The sequence below is a fragment of the Panthera uncia genome, assembly GCF_023721935.1.
Source record: "Panthera uncia isolate 11264 chromosome D3 unlocalized genomic scaffold, Puncia_PCG_1.0 HiC_scaffold_8, whole genome shotgun sequence".
Taxonomy (NCBI): Eukaryota; Metazoa; Chordata; class Mammalia; order Carnivora; family Felidae; genus Panthera; species Panthera uncia.
The window spans coordinates 10341422-10351966 of NW_026057586.1; positions in this window are offsets into that span (position 1 = coordinate 10341422).

The window sequence follows — 10545 nt, forward strand, 5'->3', positions numbered from 1 at the left end:
CCAGAGAGCTCCCTCATCCTTTCTACATGTGAGAACACAGAAAGAGGTCTGTAATCTGCAGCATGGAAGACAGTTCTTGAACTTCCAGTCTTCAGACCTGCAAGAAATAAATTCCTCTTGTGTATAAGCCATCTTCACTATGGTATTTTGTTATAGCAGCCCAAACAGGTGAAGATAAATCTTTGGCCCCATGAATAAATCCATGCCCCATTGGGACAGTTATGACCCAGAAGGTTATGTCTACTTGATTGGACTGAGATTGCTGTTAGGGGAAAGAAAGAATTCTAAATCCTAAAAATTCTAAAACTGAATTTTAAAAAGATCAGTTAAATATTTAACATAAATTTAATCTTTGTGAAACTTATAAAGTCCTAAAGATATGTAAAATTAAAGGACATTTGTCCTAAGATAAATTATATCAAATTTTTAGTTATCACTTCCTCCAGATATTTATTAAGAAGTTATTGGTTATACTTAGAGGTCTAATCACTGTATTTGAACTTGTATAAAATACTGAAAATTAGCCTTCGGGGAAATTATTTCAACTACACTACCAAAAAAGCTAAAAGTGCATTTTGCTTCCCCACAGTTAAGACTGGGTCACTCTGAGTGTATTATGCCAATTCTGTGTCCTGTGTGTAACCAAAACAGTGAGGGGAGGACAGAGAGAACATGAACATACAAAGAAAGCTCTCTGCCAAATAAAACCAATGGAATTCCATATCCACTGAATTTATTTTAAGCCTTTCTTTGGAGGGCTTACATTTAATAAAATTATAATTGTTTATTTATTTAACAATAAGAGGGATGCTGTTTCACTCTCCTTGTTTGATCTCATGTAAATAAGGATACTACTAAATAGAGTGCATGTATGATACAGGGATAGAATTAGCGGTGTGCAAATACATAATTAATTGGCTCTCTGATGAGAGGAGTATGTGTATGTCTATGTACATGATTTTATTACAAATTTTACTAATGTAAAGAGAGTATATCATAAAATTTACAAGTGATAATAAAACATTTATTTGCTCTATTATAAATTCATAAGCCATTTGGTTCCCAAAGAATACTTTCATTCATTGTTTTGCTGAACACTTGTACCCAAATGCAAACAAAAATTGCAATTGACAAATGAGTAGAGTAGTGACATGAATGTTGTTTGGTGTTTTCTTTATACTAAGAAGCAATATTAAAAATGAAAAATAAATACAGATTTTTGTTAATGATGTGAACAACTTTCAAACACTGGGATAATATTTTCTTAATATGCTATTCATAATAAAACAGCTATGGATACACACATTTTACAGTTTAAGCTTAATGAAACACAGCTTCTTAATATTTTTCCATCACATTTTAAGTGTAGGTAATTAGAAAACAATATATCAAGTCTGATTTGCAGTGTCTGATTTCTGGTGTATATACTGACATTGTGGGTCATTTCCAGATACCCAATTGATGTAACTGAATGTAAAGTTGAGAAAAAAAGGCACATTAGTGCATCATTTTATATAATTCTACCATGCAGACTAAAAAGATGTAAATAACATTAAAATGCAGCAATTAAGAAGTGATAAGTCTTATGTATTTATTAGCTTTTATTTTTAAATAATTTATTCGAATTTAAAATTATATTAATGTTTAATAATGATTGCATTTAAAAATCAGCTCCCCCAATTTCCTGAGAATTTAACAATCTGTTCTGCCAAATTCATACTATCCAGCTCCAGCACCCTACTGGATAAAGACAAATAGAAATATACATCTTGAACAACTGTGGGAATAATAACTCTGATCTAGGGGGGTGAGAGGAGAGATAAATATGTTTAAATATTTGAAAGAATTTATGTGGAAAAGGAACTGTCCTGATTCTGAGTCTAGGGATTTGTTATTCAATAAATGTTGCCATTTAAGAGAGATTATCTTCAATTTAATGTATAAACCAACTAGGAAAATGTCACTCTCATAAATCAAATGTGGACAGCTGGTTTCCACTGTAAAATGTAGAGAGCTTGGAAATTATCACTCATGGACTTCCAACAAGAAAAAAGCTGAACAAATTGAAAATCAATAACTTTTGTTGGATACATCAGAGGACCACATTCACATGACAAGCCACTGCTCCCAAATCTAGAAAGACAGTGGAATCCAGAGGATCACAGGAGATCTGCTTACCTGGAACAGAAACTGCTGGAGCCCTATTGGTAGATAGTTAAGTGGTAATCTTGTGGATAAAAATGGAAGTCAGACACTATTAATGGCCACAATCTTTTAGAAACACCGCCTCACTTTTGTTGGGCTTTCTTCCATGAACTCCCTAGTTTCACACAAATAAAATAAGAGGAAGTCCCCTACGTTTCTGGCAGAGAGAGGGTAATATTGTGGAATAGTAACATTGTGGAAAAGTAATATTGTAGAATATACCCAGAGTTTCTCCATCACAAAAGCCTGGTCTCTGAGGAAAAACAACAACAACAACAACAGCAGCAACAACAACAACAACAACAACAAAAACAAAGCCTGTGGGGAAAGCATTCTCAAAAGCAGCTCAGCTTAGCTTTCTTGTCTTACCTAAGTGGGCAGGGTGGGAGAGTTCTATGGCTGCAGAAGAACTTAGAGCCCATAGTCACAAACCCATAAAGGGCTAAGACTTAATCATAAGATTGTAGATTCTGCCTGTATCTCACAACGTCTTTCCTCATCAATAGGACTTCAGTGTACTAACTGCCTTAAGGTACAGCCTGTTTCTGAGGAGAAATTCTCAGAAAAGTCCAAAGTCAAAAAGAAAGAGGAAAGTAAGGACATTAAAAAATTTTGACGCATAGGGTGACTATAGTTACAGTAAATATTTGAAAAAGCCAAACATTTAGGTAGATTAACATGAAACCTCACACAAAAGACAAGTTTCATTATTTTCCTTTTACCTGATATAACATATCTAGCTTTTAACCAAAAATTAGAAAGCATGCCAAACAAACAAACAAACAAAAAGTCTGAATAGACAAAGCAAACATCCAAACCAGTATAAGATGTGACATAGATGTTAGAATTACCAGACTAAAAGTTTAAAATAATCCTAATTAATATGTTGACTACATGCAATTACACATGGGTCACGTAAACACAAACATGCAAAGAAGTAGAAGAAAATGCTAGAAATCTAAAGCTATGCAACAGAATAAAAATTTTTATTTTTATGAGTTCATCAATACTGGGAAGGGCCAATGAAAAAAATCAATTAGCTTGATGTGTCCCCCTCCCTAGAATGAAATGCAATGAAAACAACACAAAACAAAATACCAGTATATCCAATAATTGTGGGGCCACATCCAAAGTTGTAAAATACACTTCAAGCCGATAATGTATAAAAATAATTCTACACCATGACCAGATTGGTTTGTTCCAGAAATTCAGGTTGGTTCAACATTCAGAATTTAATCAATATAATCCAACACATTAACAAGTTAAAATAAAAGAAAAAATATATATAATGTCAATTCAGGAAAAGCGCTTAGTAAAGTCTAACATCTCTTCAAAGTAAAAACTCTCAGAAAATTATAAGTAGGTGGTAACTTCCTAAATTTGATAAGCAAATTTACAAAGACTTATGAATACCATCATGCATAATGAAGAAAACTGGATGCTATCCCTCAAAGATAAGGAAGAAGAAAGGATGCCCCTTTCACCAGGCTTATTCAGCATCATACTGAAATTGCAAAAAGACTAGAAAAATAAAGAATGTATAAAGATTAAAAGAAATACATGAAACAAAAAAAAAATTCACAGGTGACATGATTATCCATGTAGGAAATTCCAAATAATTGACAAAAAAAAAAAAAAAAAAAAAAAAAACAAACAACAACTGATACAACTAACAGCAAAATCACATGAGACAAGGTCAATATAAAACACTGATTGATTTCCTACATAAATAACAAACAATTGGAACTTGAAATGTTAAAACAATGGCACTTGTAATATCACCAAGAAACACAAAATATTTAGATATAAATCTACAAGATGTGTATAAATCTACAAGATGTGAGGACCCAACCTCCAGCACAGTCATAAGTCTGCTAATAAATCTTGGTTGTCCCAACACTTAAGTACTAATAGCCTACTGTTGGCCAGAAGACTTGCAGATTAAAAAAAAAGTCAATTAACATACATTTTGCATATTGTATGGATTATATGACTATTCTTACAATAAAGTAAACTACAGAGAAGAAAATGTTATTAAGAAAATCACAAGAAAGAGAAAATACGTTTATAATATTTTAATGTGTTTACTGATATCATAAGTTTATGGCATCTGTTTACAATATGCATCATATGTTAGTACCTACATCGATATTGTCTTATAGGATACGAAACACTGTAGATGTTTTATGTACTACTAACACTAGACATCAAAAATGAAAAGATAATGTGAAAAATTCATATAATTAAAATAAATAAAACTTTTCTAATATATTTATTCAAAAATTCCATATATAAGTGGATCAGTAGTTGAAACCCAAGTTGCTGAGGGGCCAGGGGAGGTGAGCTAAGATGGTGGAGTAGGAGCTAGGATCCTAGGCTTGTCTCATCCCTCGAACACAGGGATAAATATCAGATCATTCTGAACACCCAAGAAATCAAGCTGAAGAATGATAGAACACACTGCACAGGTAGAGGAAGAGAAGAAGCCACACTATGGAAGGTAGAGGTGCAGAGACACAATATGGAGCAGATCCCTGATCACGGAGAGAGGAGAAAAAGAGAGAGAGAGAGACAGAGAGACAAAGAGAAGCAGAGACATAGAAAGAGAGAGAGAGAGACAGAGAGGATCACACAGGAGATAACACAAGGAAAACACTTCTCCAAAGCCATGACTGGGAAAACAAGAAGGGTTGGTTTTTGTGTTTTTACAACCAGCGGAGCTCAAAGAACAGAGTTTTAGAGGTCTGCACCTTAGGTGGTGTTAAGCCCTGAGGGTGCTGCAGTGCTCCTGTGGAGGAGAGCAGATAGCCCAGGGGCAGAAGGCACAACCTGAGGATTCCCTGGGACAAATTAAGAAAGACTCCCCTCTTCTTGGAGTGCATCTGGGAGAAAGCCAGAGTAGCCACACTTATATCAGACAGACTAGATTTTATTTATTTTGTTTGTTTGTTTACATTTGATTTTATATTTTTATTTAAATCTAAGTTATATAATGAGTGAAAGCAGATTTTGTTTATATTTTATTTTATATTTTATTTAAATCTAAGTTAGTTAATATATAGTGAGACAAACGAAATTTCATTTAATTTTAATTTTAATTTTTGAGAAAGAGAGAGTGCGAGCAAGAGAAGGGCAGAGAGAGTGTGAAAATCTCAAGCCGCTTCCGAGCTGTCCATGCAGAGCCTGATGTGGGGCTTGAATTCACGAAACCATGAGATTATGACCTGAGCTGAAATCAAGAGTCAGATACTCAACTGACTGAGCCACCCAGATGCCCCAAGACAAACTAGATTTTAGAACAAAGAAAGAAAATAAGGGCATTATATCATAATTAAGTGGTCTATCCATCGAGATCTAACAATTGTAAATATTTATCCCCCCAACTTGAAGGCACCCAAATATATAAAATAATTAATAATGAACATAAAGAAATTCATTGATAATAATACTATAATAGTAGGGGACTTCAACACGCTGCCTACAGCAATGTACAGATCATCTGAGCAGAAAATCAACAAGGAAAACAATGGCATTGACACACTGGACTGGATGGACTTAACAGATCTATTTAGAATATTTCATCCTAACACAGCAGAATATACATTCTTTTCAAGTGCACATGCAGCATACTCCAGAATAGATCAAAAACTGGGTCACAAATCGGCCTTCTACAAGTACAAAGGGATCAAGATGATACAATGATACAGAACTTGAAGTCAACCACAAGAAACATTTGGAAAGCCTTCAAACACATGGAGATTAAACAACATCCTACTAAAGAATGAATGGGTTAACAAGGAAATTAAAGAAAAATAAAAAATACAGGGAAGCCAATGAAAATGAAAACACAACAGTCCAAAACTTTTGGGATGTAGCAAAGGTAGTTCTAAGAGGGAATTATATAGCAATTTAGGCCTATGTCAAGAAGCAAGAAAGGTCCCAAATACACAACCTAACTTTATACCTCAATGAGCTAGAAAAGGAACAACAAATAAAGCCTAAAGCCAGCAGAAGGATAATAATAATGATTAGAGCAGAAATAAGTGATATAGAAATAAATAAACAAACAAAACCCAGTAGAACAGATCAATAAAACTTAGAACTGGTGTTTGAAATAATTAGACTTATCAAAAAGAAAAGAGAATGGACCCAAACAGATAAAATCACAATGTGAAAGGAGAAATCACAACCAACACCACAAAAATACAATTATAAGAGAATACTATGAAAAATTATATGTCAACAAACTGGGCAATCTGGAAGACATGGATAAATTCCTAGAAACTCACACACTAGCAACAGTCAAACAGGAAGAAATAGAAAATTTGAACAGCTCCATAACCAGCAAAGAAACTGAATCTATTATCAAAATCTCCCAACAAATATGAGTCCTGGGCCAGATTGCTTCCCAGGGAATTCTACGAGACATTTAAAGAAGAATTAATATTCTTCTCAAATTGTTCCAACAAATAGAAATGGAAGGAAAATTTCCAAGTTCATTTTATGAATCCAGCATTACCTTGATTCCAAAACCAGACAAAGACTCCACTAAAAAGGAGAATTATAGGCAAATATCCCTGATGAACATGGATGCAAAAATTCTCAGCAAGATATTACTAAATCAAATTCAACAGTACATTAAAAGAATTATTCACCACGATTGAGTGGGATTTATTCCTGGGCTGCAAGTTTGGTTCAATATTTTCAAATCAAGCAATGTGATAAACCACATTAATAAAAGAAAGGATAAGAAGCATAGATCTTGTCAACAGATGCAGGAAAAGCATTTGACAAAATACAGCATCCATTCTTGATAAAAACCCTCAACAAAGTAGGGATGGATGGAACAGACCTCAACATAAAGGCCATATACAAAAGACCCACAGCTAATATAATTTTCAATGGGGAAAAACTAAGAGCATTTACCCTACTATTGGAAACATGGCAAGGATGTCCACTCTCACTGTTTCTAGTTAACATAGTATTGGAAGTCTTAGCCTCAGCAATCAGACAACAAAAAGTACTAAAAGGCACCCAACTGGCAAGAATGAAGTCAAATTTTCACTGTTTGGAGACAACATGATACTCTATGTAGAAAACCCGAGTGACTCCACCAAAGAAATGCCAGAGCTAATACATTAATTCAGCAAAGTCACAGGATATAAAATCAACGTAAAGAAATCTGTTGCATTTCTATACACCAATAACAAAATAGCAGAAAAAGAAATGAACGAATCAATCCCATTAGCAATTACACTAAAAACAATAAAACCTAGGAATAAACCATAATAAAGAGATAAATAATGTATATTTTGAAAGCTATAGAACATTTATGAAAGAAACTGAAGGGAACATAAAGAAATGGAAAAGCATTCCACGTTCATGGATTGGAAGAACAAACATTGTTAAAATGATGATACTCCCCAAAACGATCTACACATTTAATGCAATCCCTATCAAAATATCACCAGAATTTTTCACAGAGCTAGAACAACTGATCATAAAATTTATATGGAACCACAAGACCCCAAATAGCCAGAGCAATCCTGAAAAAGAAAAGCAAAACTGGAGTAATCACGATGCTGACTTCAAGGTGCACTACAAAGTTGGAGTCATCAAGACGGCATGGTACTGGCAAGACACCAGACACATACATCAATGGAACACAACTGAAAACCCATAAATGGACCCATAACTGCACGATCAACTCATCCTTGACAAATATTCAACAAAAAAGCAGGAAAAAATAGCCAATGGAAAAAAGACAGTCTCTTCAACAAATGGTGTTGGGAAAACTGAATGGCAACATTCAGGAGAATGAACCCGGACTGCTTTCTTATACCATACACAAAAATTCAAAATGGGTGAAAGACCTAAATGTGAGATGGGAAACCATCAAAATACTAGAGGATAACACAGGCAGAAACCTCTTTGACCTCAGCCAGAGCAATTTCTTACTAGACAAATGTCCAGAGGCAAGGGGAACAAAAGCAAACCTGAACTATTAGGGCTTCACCAAGATAAAGAGCTTTTGCACAGTGAAGGAAACAATCAATAAAACTAAAAGGAAGCCTGCAGAATGGGAGAAGATATCTGCAAATCACATATCTAATATAGGGTTAGTATCCAAAATATATAAAGAACTTATCAAACTCAATACCCAGAAAACAAATAACCCAGTTAAGAAATGGGCAAAAGACATGTATAGACATTTTTCCAAAGAAGACATACGGATGGCTAACAGACACATGAAAAGATGTTGAACATCACTCATCATCAGGGATATGCAAATCAAAACCAAATGGCACCACAACTTTAGGAGATAATTTGGCAGTTTATTTCAAAGCTAAAAATAATTTTATTGTATGATCCAACAACTCTACTCCTATGTATTTACCTGAGTTTTAAAATTATATTCACACAAATAGCTGCACCCAAATATTTATAGGTTTGTGTGTAATCAACAAAAACTGGGAGCAACCGAGAGGGTTTTCAGTGAGTGAAATGTTAACAATGTATTTTTGTTGTATAGCGAGATACTGTTTTTATTGCACAATTAATTATTTTAGCAATAAATAATGACCTATCAAGCTATAAAACATGGATAAATCTTAAATGCCTATTGTTAAGTAAAATAAGCCCGACTGGAAAAACTACAAATTGAATGGTTCCAATTCTACTCTGTAAACAACTAACTATAGAGCCCATAATAACAGTAAATAGCCATGGGTTGGCAAAAGGGTTTAAATGGGTGAAATGAGGAACTTTAAAGAAAAACTTCTCTCAGACATACCAGGACACATTTTTCAAAACCCACAGGAATTTACAATGCAAAGAAAGGGGTAACTTGATACATAATTTCTCAAAAATCACTTAGGAATCCAGGGAGTTCCAGAATGGAATTCAGAATGTGATAAAAATAATTCAACTGTATTACTACAAGAACATGAAAAATAATTCACCTAATTGGGGAGCAGGGAGTGGGAGAAGAGCTGATCTAAGTACTGTGGAAATGTGTGGAGTCTATAAAGGCAGAGAAACTGAATATAAGCATTACACTCCAGCTGGCATTTTTATGTTTTTTATTTTCCTTGTGGCGGGTCGACAATTTTGATAATGGTATGCAAGTATACTGGAATTCAATAATAAGGAAAATGGATGGCAAGAGGCCAGAGCTATATTTCTCATAGTTGGAGGAGAACTTAAATATAAGTGCCAGAGGTTGGAATAGTCCATGTGGTCATGGATCAGTATGACATCAATATGAACGCACTTTTAGCTTAACATAGATGTAAATGGTTCCATGTAGCAATAGTAATAAACATGTTTTTAACACATCAGTTATTAAACAAGCACATATTTTCTTGCTCTGTCAGCTGAGAGGGCCCACCCCAGGAGCAACGAACATACCAAACACCCGGATCTTGGTTTCTAATGCCATTCTTGCACCAAGGGGAGCGGGGCACCTTTTAAACACAGGTGATCTAGGACAGGGTCAAGGGATGTAGAAGGAGAGCATGGAGCAAGCTGGAGTGCCAAAAAGTAGAGGGAGGGTTGAATACATTGATACCCGATGAGGATACACCAAAGAAACACAGGAACCAACTGAAACTGGCCCAACGATGGAACAGTTTGAGCAGCAAAATAATAAAGGAGCATCGGATTTTAGCACAAAGCACAAAATAAATATCCATGAGTTCAGAGTGATCTAAATAAATAATCGAATAAATACACAAATGAAAAAAAGTCAAATAAGCAAATGACATTAGACAAGTCTGTCTCATGGAATTCCAAATAAGGTATATCATATCCTAACTTCAAAGAGTTAGGACATGACTGCCCACTGCGTAAGTCTGCCGGGACATAGTGACTTCCTTCCACTGAGTGTAGTAAGGGGTGGGGTGGGGGGAGGGAATAACTCTACAGTGGAGAAGCCTGACAAAAGCCGCTGAGACCAGTGATCAAGATTAACATGACCAGTGATATGTCATGTCAATACAAGATGTGTTTGATATGATGTGATGAAAATGACATTTACCTCTATAGTCTTTCTTCAAAAACCACATAATCCTTTTCTAACCATAAGATAAATGTCAAACAAATCCCCATTGAGGGACATTCTACAAAATGTCTTACCAGGACTCCTCAAAGCTAAGGTCATCACACAGAAAGATGTCTGAAAACTGTCATAGCCAAGAGGAGGACCCTAAGGAGACAGACAATTAGGTGTGATGTAGTAGGCTATATAAATCCTGGAACAGCAAAAGGACATTAGGGTATTAACAAATGAGATTATATATATATATATATATATATATATATATATATATATATATATAT